Source organism: Rattus norvegicus, chromosome X (genome assembly GCF_021556685.1).
Source record: "Rattus norvegicus strain SHRSP/BbbUtx chromosome X, alternate assembly SHRSP_T2T, whole genome shotgun sequence".
Classification (NCBI taxonomy): domain Eukaryota; kingdom Metazoa; phylum Chordata; class Mammalia; order Rodentia; family Muridae; genus Rattus; species Rattus norvegicus.
The window spans coordinates 82,858,091-82,870,098 of NC_141554.1; positions in this window are offsets into that span (position 1 = coordinate 82,858,091).

Below are 12,008 nucleotides of genomic sequence, written 5' to 3' on the forward strand. Positions count from 1 at the left end.
CCCATTCTGTTTTGTATATTTGGCTTATCCTTATTTTCTACTTTTGTTAAGTGCAAAAATAGGTTGCTCATTTTAGACCTTTCTGCTTTTGTGACACAGTCATTTCTGGCTATCAAAGTCTCTTTTATTAGAGCTTTTGCTGTGCCTTGCAAGTTTTAGACTGTTCTTTTACTATTTTCATTTGTGTTATTTAAAATATTTTCAATATCATTATATAAATTTAATAATATAATAACACAATAATATCCGCAATTTAAACAGTAATTTTAAAATTTTTTTCAATAGTATTTGCTCTTATTTCATGACTATGGAAGATTTCCAGTAAAGTTACCAATTTTTTTAAGATACAATGACTGGCTTTTCGATGTACCAAAGTTTCTATGCTGAAGAATGGATCATGTGCTATTTTGAAGAATACATATTCTGAAGATATTATACATTTATTTTGCCCTGTACTATTTGAGAAGACTTCAAGAATGCCTATGGTCTCCTATCTTCATTGAGCAGAATTTCCACAGTTCTTAAATATCAGCACTATCTCTGAATATCCTATCATATTTAGAGGTTTAACATCTTATAGAACACGCAGACATTTTAGCCTGTGGTCTAGAATCAATAGCTCTTCCACACTGATTGCTGCATCTGACTATGGCAACCAACTAGACAAATTGTTAGCAGTCTGGATATATTTTGTTCTCAAATAGATAGACCACAGTCCCTCTGAGATTTTGAAAAACAAAATAACATACTGGGCCATAAAAATGCCTTTCTTTGGGTCTTGTAGGACTCAGATGAAATATTCCCAATTAATAGTCTATAGATTTGCTTCTGCATTGAATTGAAGGTCTATATGTTAATTGACATGTGAAAAATCTTTGGCCAAAGAAAGTAAATAACATTTTGAAATATAGCATTATTCTGTTAAAAGTATATAAAACCTTTACAATTTACTCTCTGAAAACAGTAACTACTTCATCATTATAAACATCTCATTACAAGCAAACTGCAGAATGACTGGCTAAAATGTAATGATTACCTTGACAGTCAGATTAATACGTGTTTAATAAAGGAATGGACTTGTCCTAGCAGTGAAAACTGTCTTTCAGTGATAGCCTAAAGCACTAGGTAGAATTAAAGCCATTATGTGGATAATTCAGATAGCAGTAATTGAGTTTTGAGGCTAGAGGATGAAGATAATTGCCTCAGTTCTCCACTTGGCTTTGGTCATGAAATGACTACTAAATACCGTCCCACAGAATAAAGGGCCACTTAATTAATGTCCATCATTTGTCTTCTAGGGAAAATAATTGTATCATGTATCTATAAAGCAAAGTAGCATTACTTTTTCTAATAATGTAATAGAAAAAGCATGAAGCAGAAACATCATACTACCTCCCATTTTAAATAAAAACCAAAATAAAACCACAGCAATTAAAATAAACCCTATTCTTACCACAAAGAACGAACAAATAAAAAGAAAAATAGTTATGCTTTTAGTATGGTTAATTTTTATTAGAAAGTTATTTACTGAAACTCTATTTCTCTTATTAAAAAGATTAAAATAACAGTACTTTTGCACCATATCTAGCCCAAATAGAAATACAAGGAAAAGGACAGGTAAGTCTATTCTTATGAAAGACATAATCGTGGGTCCCTTTTAAATAAAATTAAATAATCTGCTGTAGCATTCTTGGAGTGATATAGTCAGATGTGATTTTAGTTTGGAGTTTAAGTTGAATGTTTGCACTATGATGTGATTTGGTAACTAATGGCCTACCATAAGTGAGTTATGCACCATAAACATATCTTCATTTAAAATGGAAAATATATGATAGATTCTATGAAGAAGACATTGTACTCAAAATGCATGAGAATTAATACTGTATATTTACTTTAAAACAGAGAAGTATGTGAAACATTAAAAAAGATGTGTACCTGTGATTACTTTAATTCAACCTGAAAGTGTATGTGAGGAAGGAATGCTGAGACTGGAAGTTATTAGATTAGGTTTGCCTCTTACACAATTTGTCAAATCACTTGCCGCTGCCTCTTCCTTCCTTCCTTTCCTTCCTTCCTTCCTTCCTTCCTTCCTTCCTTCCTTCCTTCCTTTCTTTCTTTCTTTCTCTCCTCCTCCTCTTCCTCCTTCTTCTTATTCTTCGACATACCAACTATTTCTTACCACTTTTGAGTTAGTGTCACAATAAATCATAAAGTCTCTTAAAAGTCTAACAGAATTGCTGCGTGTTTCTGTTTCAGTTTGTACTAGTATGTAAACTCTCACCTGCCTATCATTTTGTCACTTACAGATTTTCAAAAGGAAAGCATCATAAGCAAGTCTGTTTTTTATCCAGAGGGTTATGCAAGAGCTAAAAATACATGAAGAGTTTAAAACAGTACAACAGAAACTATGACACCTGCCTCTGTCAGTCAGGAAGACAGTTGCAAAAGGGACTAGAAGTGCTTATTCAAGTGGGGATAGTTCAAACAGAGCATGTATCTAACTGGGGACTGACTCATGAATAAATTAGGAGGAATTCAAATTAATGTTAATGTGCCCAAGTTCTGTAATTGTTGTCTGCGATGGTTGAGAATATTTGTCTCTCCTATTCAGAATCTTCTTCCAAGTCATTGCACTGCTTGCTGCCAGATTCAAGGATGCAGACCTTCTGAGATATTGTGGGTGTTTTGGTTGATTGTTTTTTAACTTACACAATGTTTTCAATAGATTTAATAAAATAACAACATATACTGGCTATTTTTATGTCAAGTTGATACAAGCTAGAGTCATTTGGAAGATGGAACCTCAATTGAGGGAATATCCTCACCAGATGGGCCTTTGGTGCATTTTCCTGATTGATGATTGGTGTGAGAAGGCCCAGTTCCCTGAGAGGTCCTACTCCTGAGATGGTATTCCTGGGTACTACAAGAAAGCAGGTGAGCAAGTTATGATGTGCAAACATTTTAGAAACTCTGCTTCATGGGTGCTGTGTCAGTTCCTTCTTCCAGGTTCCCGCTCTGACTTCCTGGATGGTAGACTATATATACTATAAGATGAAATAAACACTTTGCTCCCCAATTTGCTTTTAGCTGTTTTACTTATTACAGTAATAAAATGTACTAAAATAACATTAATAAACTCTCAAAAATAATTTATGACATGACAATACAATCCTTGAATGTTTTCAAAATGGGGAATTCAGAGAATGTTTCATAGACCACAATGATTATTATTTAACTAAATCTACTTTATCTACATTTTTTTACGCCTTTGTGGCTGTGAATGAAAAAGAAACATACCAAAAGATTCTTTGTGTGGGGTTCCCAATGGAAGAGTTAGTGAAAGGATTAAAGAAGCTGAAGGGGTTTGCAACCCCATAAGAACAACAATACCAACCAACCAGAGCTCCCAGGAACTAAACCACCATCCAAAGAGCCATGGCTCTAGCTGCATATGTAGCAGAGGATGGCCTTGTTGGACATGAATGGGAGAAGAAGCCTTTGGTCCTAGCAACACTCAATGCACCAGTGTAGGGGAATGTCAGGGCAGTGAGGCGGATATGGGTAGGTGGGTGGGTGAACGCCCTCATAGAAGCCGAGGGAGGGGAGAAGGGATGGGGGCTTATGGACAGGAAACCAGAAAAAGGAATAACATTTGAAATGTAAATAAAATATTCAATAAAAAAGATTCTTTGTGTAATTTTAACTCAAGAAAATGTGAATTTTTTTTAGGAAAGCTTATTGGTTCAAAAATTGTTTCTTCCTGAACTCCAAGTAAAATATAATTGTAGAAGACCAGTTTACTTTAGATTTATTACCTTATAATAGTTAAATTCTGAGGATGTGTTAGACTATACTGAAAGCAATACTTAAAATCCTGACAAATTCAGTTTATTTTGGTTTGTTTATATATATCCAGGGAGTTTGTCATTAACAGAGCATTTTCTGGTCTTATTAAGATAGTCATTAAGAAAGTATGTTTTGGTCTTATTAATCACAGCTGTGTAATCAACATTTAAAATGCATTTAATTCACCCTAATTTTCCAGCTTGTGTCCATGCTCTTGATATAATAACTGTTTCTCACTTTACTGATGTTGCAGTCTGGATGTCTTGATCAGGTTTGCTAAAGAATTCAAAGACAGGAATTATCTAGAGCATACTAGGTAGAAACAGAGAAATCTTAAACACTGCAGACAAAACTAGCAAATGAAAAAAGACATTTATTGGGGGTGAGGAAACACACACATGCAGCAGTTTCCCAGAGAAAAAGACCCTCTGCAAAGCTGTGGTATCCAGCCTTTTCCTAGGCCCAAGGATTTTAAAACCTTTGAAGACTTTTCCTCCCCTAACTTATGATTGGTCAGTTTGAAGATAGAGTGATTGATTGTTCCCTGACTGTTGTGAAACTGGTCCTGATGAAGCATTGAATTTGATGAGCCAGGCTATCAGCAGGGGATCTACTGGTGGGGGCCTTTGTTTTTCTCCTTTTTCCTCCATTAATTTATTTACTTATTCATTCATTCATTCATTCATTCATTCATTCACTCACTCACTCACTTTACATCCAGATTGCAACTGCCTTTCTTCCAGTCCCCTCTTCACATAGCCATGCCTTCTCCCCCCTCCATTTAGTTCTGAGAAAGGGAGGTCCTTCTTGGGTAAACTTTGTTTTAAGCTTCCAGAATGGTGAGAAAAAAGTTGACTATCTTAGAAAGTTATCATTTTTATTACCTAGTCTTGTGGCCCCTCTCCAGGTCTATCTACCAGCGTGCCTGTCTAAATCCTCGTCCCTCACTAATAAGCCAAACTAATAAATGAAGTCTGTCTTATGTCCATTGTTTCTCAATTTGTGCTTGTCTTTATTTTCATTCCTTGACAAAACTTATAGACACTGGTAATTTTCTACCAAGCAAATATCATATTAAAATCTGTAAATATGTGTATCATGGTAGATTTCTTGCTTTGATTCCTCAAAATTGGTGCATTTGGAAATAAAACTTGCAAAAGGATACATCACCTTTAGATTTTAATTTCTTTAAATGAATGGAATTAATTAAAATAATAAATGTTGATCAAAATGTGAAAAATCAATCAATAAAGAGGTAGGATTGGCATATTAACTTATTTTGCAACTGTTAAAAACATGGTCATTACATTTAATCTTGCTATCATGTAGAAAACTCACAAAAATGACGTTGTTACAATTATATTTTTGTAAGTGGCTTCCATCTTTACCAGTCAGGTGTAATTCAGCATTTGTTAACCAGCTTTTAAATACTGTTTTAAATATGCAGGGAAAACAATTTAAGGGGGAGTTATTTGGCCTAACATTTTTAGCCATTTTCCTTCATAATTGGTTTGCACCATTGCTATGTGTCCATGTTGCTGCACAGCATCATGTGTATCCAAAGGAAGAAAATGACAGAATTGAGAAGGCTAGGATGCTATATTCTTCAAGGGCGTACCCTAATGACCTGGTCTCTCACCTCAGGTTCCAGTGTCTCACAAAATAGCAACACCTGCTGGTGTGCAGTCCTTTAGCAGAAAATTTTATATTTAAACCACCAAGAATCACTCTGGAGATTTTACTATGATTTTTCTCTTTGATTATGTAAGTTAGTCTACATGTCCTTAGTTTCTTATAATACTACTCAACTTTAAGGATCTAATCTCCCACCTTGAATATTTCTCTGCTGGGTGACGTGCACCATTCTTTATTAGTGAGATATCCTTTCATTGTTCATTTTTCTAATTATGGTCATTCAAGAGAAACCTATGATCACAATGTAATAAGTACTAACAATCTGACCTTCTTTTTCTAGCAGGTATGTCTGTTCTTAAGACACTATTTCCAAGATTTTTTGAATAAATGACTTTTTAAGATCAGAAATTAGTTATATATAAGTAAAAATAAGTGGACTGAACTATTTATATAACAAAGAAATGACATTATGGACTCAAGAAGAGCAAAGGAAGAGAGATGGGAGAGGTTGGAAGAAGTGAAGGGAAGGTTTGAGAGTAATGTTCATATTTAAAGCATTAGAAATAACCTTTGAGTACCCAAAATATGCTAGTGTTGCTTAAAATAATGAGGAAAAAGAGGGGGGAGGAGGAGGAAAAAGAAAGAAGGAGAAAGAAGGAGAAGGAGGAGAAGAAACACTTCCCCTTGGACTAGTACTGATGACTACAACTACGACTATGACAACACTCCAAGACAAAGAAGACCAGGAGGAGGAGGAGGAGGAAAAAGAAGAAGGAGGAGAAGGAGAAGGAGAAAGAGGAAAAGGAGAAGGAGAAGGGGAAGGAGAAAAACTTCCCCTTTGGAGTAATTTTTCCAAGACTGAGCCTAGACTTGAAGTCTTTACTTTTCAATCTTTGTGTCTTCCATTATCTTCTTTCTGCATTTGACTGTTGTATGAATCCAAATTTGTGCCTACTTGCAAGGTGTCAAATGGATTTATCTGTCCCTGTCCCTGTGTCCCTAATAAGAAGCCTTCGTTCTGTATTTATTGAAAGTCATAGAAAATATCCCAGGGTGAAGGAAAACTTTATAGAAATCTTTAACAAGGTTTTAAAAGAATGAAACTTTATTGACTCCAACTGACCCTAACTGACAAGTAACATTATGGTGCTTCTAATATTTCTGTTAATATTTGTTTTGTAAATTTGTTTTTAAACCTTATTTTTACTTTTAATAAATGACCACAATACATGTATCCAAACACACATACATTGGTATCTGGATCAGGAGCATGAAAAAGTTCATAATTTAATATTAAATCTGTGGATTAACTTAGGTGTAAAAGCTGATTACATAATATGTTAAAAGCAAGTAAGGTTGTCTGTTAAACTATTTTCTCTTAAAAATAAAATAACAGTCTGAGTATATATTAATTCTTAGTTATTAAGCGATATCATGTTGTAATATTTACTTTAGATGTAAGATCCAATAAGAGTTCAAGTCTCTTTGAGTGTAAAAGGCATTTTTCATGATGATATATAGCACAGGGAAAATGTAATATTTATATTATTGTTCATTAATATTTTGTAGTCATTTCATGTTGAAAAATATATTGAAGATATTTAATTAACATAAAAGTTAATTGACTGCTTCTTTAATTTTTTAATGTAGAAAGTTAATTTAGTTTACATTTCTCTTTGACAGATCTAAGCTGGACACTGCCATTTGCCACAAACTCTACCGTGCTCACAGCTTGATTCCAAGTGTCTCACTTTTTTTGGCAAACTAATGGCATCTAAATGTGCACTCTGCTGCACTTAATCAATGAGTACACTTTTACAACTAGTGTGTATATTAATTCTACTAAACTGTAATTGTTTAAAACTCCGCTCATAATCGTCTTCACTCCTTAGAAAATGAATTTCATTATTTTTTGTTGTTGTTTGTTTATTTAAAAGTTAACTTTAACCTCTTCCTTGCTTTTATCTTACTATGAAATCCTTGAAAACCTCTTATACCTAAACATATTGGTATGGCTGAAATAATTACATACTGAATATGTTCCTTGTAATCTATGCTTACAACATTCTTTTATATTTCAGCTTAGAGTTTACATAAGGTCTAGGTTACTGATCCTTTAATGCTCACATTTGATCATCTCTTTAGTTTATCTCTGAAATTTTCAATAATAAACTGTGTATGCTCACTCTAATTCAATATTTTAGCTCTTACTTTTTTAATAAATTTACGTAGTCAGAAGAAACGCTTCACAAATTATATATACATAACATACATATAATAATACATATAAAATAATATATGTAACTTTCTGTACTCAAACATAAATCTTTCCTTTATTCTTTCAAATTATGTTTTACATTCAGTTTCTTGCAATTTACATTATGACATAAGTTTACAAAGTGTTACTTTTCTTTCTACAGTATCACATATGTCTTAGGAAATTCCCACTGAGCCTGTAGAGATATTTGCTACGATGAAATATGGGGCATCGTTGAAGGTTTGAAAGAAAATAATTCATAAAGAAGAACAATATACATTTAGGCCTTTAGCAAAATATTACAGTACATGTAAAACATTAAGCACATATGAAAAATCAACATAATGTCTACACACTAGAGGCATGCCGCATTTATAAATGATTGTAGGTGATAGATTGCAATCATTTGAGGGCTGTGCTGCCTCATATGAGTATATATCTGAAGTATAATCTGAAAGTTACAAAACAGCTGAAATCCAGAAACACTGATATTTAGAATAATACAAAATAGGTATATTTTATGTTGGAGCATCTTTTGGATATATGCCCAGGAATGGTATAGCTGGGTCCTCAGGGGAATGCCAGGGGGTGGAGGCGGGAGTGTGTGGTAGAGTGGGGGGATCACCTTTATAGAAGCAAGGGGAGGGGGAATGGAATAAGGGGTTTCCGGAGGGGAAACAGGAAAGAGGAAAACATTTGGAAGGTAAATAAAGGGAATGTCCAATAAAAAAAGAAATAGATCTGTTGATATTATTTAGTGATTGAAGACGCTTAACACCAAGCCTGACAATTTGTGTTATATCCTTGGGACCAACACTGGAAGAACAGAAATGACTCCTGCAAGTTATGCCCTAATGCTAACATATGCTATGTGACTCATTTAAGAAGCACTCTTATACACATAATACACATACATACATACATACATACATACATACATACATACATTCATACACACATACACACACACACACTCAAAAGTAACTGTAATTGAATAAATGAATTGAAAGTGTTAGAATAATAGGAAATATTGAAAGCATGCACTAGCACCCACTATGCAGTACTTTAGTGGGGAAAGGGAAGCCCTTACCCAGAGGGCAGATAGAATTCCAGCATATTCTATCAAGGTTGACAGAATCTGCTAGCCAAGAAAAATCCATTCTGAGTAGATAGTAGAGACGCCTTATTTGTATACTACATTATAAAAGTTTTGAACACATTCAATTAAAAGAAAAAGTCTTGATGTGGAGATACCTTGACAAGTAGTTAGTTCTCTGGGTGAGCTACTGAAGATACCAGAAGTATCTGGATATCTTTGTTTCTTCATGGTGAAATTGCCTCTTATCCACGGTGCTTTAGAGGCCACTCATGATGAACTTCCTACATTCCATCTAATGACAAAATGTATATACTTCTCGGTAGATGATGAAACTTTTTAAAAATAGAACGCATTTTAGTTTGTAATAAGTGTGAAAATCTTAAGTGGTTTCTTGGATCTTATCAACTCAGAATAGAATAAAGCTAGAAATTAACAGCAAGAGGAACTACAGGTCCCACACCCACGGATCCCGGCCCACAGCAGCTCTCTGCTCCCAGATCCCGTGGGAGAGAGACCTCACCGCCTGGTCAGGTGGGCACTCCTGAGGCTGCAGAGCAGAAGAGGCCACCAACACTGCCCACCCCTACCCACATCCCTGGCACAAGAGGAAACTGTATACCGCCTCTGGGTTCCCGTGGGGGAGGGCCCAGGAGTGGCAGGACCCCTGCGCCTGAGACACCGACAGAACATGAAGGGACAGACCGGATAAATAGTCCTCTGCACCCAAATCCCATGGGAGGGGGAGCTAAACCTACAGAGAGGAAGACACGCCTGGGAAACCAGAAGAGACTGCACTCTGCACACATTTCTGACACCAGAGGAAAACACCAAACACCATCTGGAACCCTGGTGCACAGAAGCTCCCGGAAACGGCGGCACAGATCTTCCTGGTTGCAGCCGCTGCGCAGAGCTTGTAGGCAGCCCCCCACGAGCAAACTTGGGCCTCAGGACAACAGGTAAGACCAATTTTCTGCTGCAAGTAACCTGCCTGGTGAACACCAGACACAGGCCCACAGGAATAGCTGAAGACCTGTAGAGAGGAAAAACTACACGCCCAAAAGCAGAACACTCTGTCCACATAACTGGCTGAAAGAAAACAGGAAAACAGGTCTACAGCACTCCTGACACACAGGCTTATAGGACAGTCTAGCCACTGTCAGAAATAGCAGAACAAAGTAACACTAGAGATAATCTGATGGCGAGAGGCAAGCCCAGGAACCCAAGCAACAGAAACCAAGACTACATGGCATCATCGGAGCCCAATTCTCCCACCAAAACAAACATGGAATATCCAAACACACCAGAAAAGCAAGATCTAGTTTCAAAATCATATTTGATCATGATGCTGGAGGACTTCAAGAAAGACGTGAAGAACTCCCTTAGAGAACAAGTAGAAGCCTACAGAGAGGAATCGCAAAAATCCCTGAAAGAATTCCAGGAAATCATAAATAAACAAGTAGAAGCCCATAGAGAGGAGTCACAAAAATCCCTGAAAGAATTCCAGGAAAACACAATCAAACAGTTGAAGGAATTAAAAATGGAAATAGAAGCAATCAAGAAAGAACACATGGAAACAACCTTGGATATAGAAAACTAAAAGAAGAGACAAGGAGCTGTAGATACAAGTTTCACCAACAGAATACAAGAGATGGGAGAGAGAATCTCAGGAGCAGAAGATCCCATAGAAATCATTGACTCAACTGTCAAAGATAATGTAAAGCGGAAAAAGCTACTGGTCCAAAACATACAGGAAATCCAGGACACAATGAGAAGATCAAACCTAAGGATAATAGGTATAAAAGAAAGTGAAGACTCCCAGCTCAAAGGACCAGTAAATATCTTCAACAAAATCATAGAAGAAAACTTCCCTAACCTAAAAAAAGAGATACCTATAGGCATAAAAGAAGCCTACAGAACTCCAAATATATTGGACCAGAAAAAAAACACCTCCTGTCACATAATAGTCAAAACACCAAACACACAAAATAAAGAAAGAATATTAAAAGCAGTAAGGGAAAAAGGTCAAGTAACATATAAAGGCACACCTATCAGAATCACACCAGACTTTTCGCCAGACACTATGAAAGCCAGAAGATCCTGGACAGATGTCATACAGACCCTAAGAGAACACAAATGCCAGCCCAGGTTACTGTATCCTGCAAAACTCTCAATTAACATAGATGGAGAAACCAAGATATTCCATGACAAAACCAAATTTACACAATATCTTTCTACAAATCCAGCACTAAAAGGGTAATAAATGGTAAAGCCCAACAGAAGGATGCAAGCTATACCCTAGAAGAAGCAAGAAACTAATCTTCTTGGCAACAAAACAAAGAGAAGAAAAGCACACAAACATAACCTCACATCCAAATATGAATATAACAGGAAGCAATAATCACTATTCCTTAATATTTCTCAACATCAAGAGCCTCAACTCCCCAATAAAAAGACATAGATTAACAAACTGGATACTCAACGAGGACCCTGCACTCTGCAGCTTACAAGAGACACACCTCAGAGACAAAGACAGACACTATCTCAGACGGAAAGGCTGGAAAACAACTTTCCAAGCAAATGGTCAGAAGAAGCAAGCTGGAGTGGCCATTCTAATATCAAATAAAATCAATTTTCAACTAAAATTCATCAGAAAAGATAAGGAAGGACACTTCATGTTCATCAAAGGAAAAATCCACCAAGATGAACTCTCAATCCTAAATATCTATGCCCCAAATACAAGGGCACCTACATACGTAAAAGAAACCTTACTAAAGCTCAAAACACACATTGCACCTCACACAATAATAATAGGAGACTTCAACATCCCACTCTCATCAATGGACAGATCATGGAAACAGAAATTAAACAGAGACATAGACAGAACAGACTAAGAGAAGTCATGAGCCAAATGGACTTAACAGATATTTATAGAACATTCTACCCTAAAGGAAAAGGATATACCTTCTTCTCAGCTCCTCATGATACTTTCTCCAAAATTGACCATATAATTGGTCAAAAAAACGGGCCTCAACAGGTATAGAAATATAGAAATAATCCCATGTGTGCTATCGGACCACCACGGCCTAAAACTGGTCTTCAATAACAATAAGGGAAGAATGCCCACATATACGTGGAAATTGAACAATGCTCTACTCAATGATAACCTGGTCA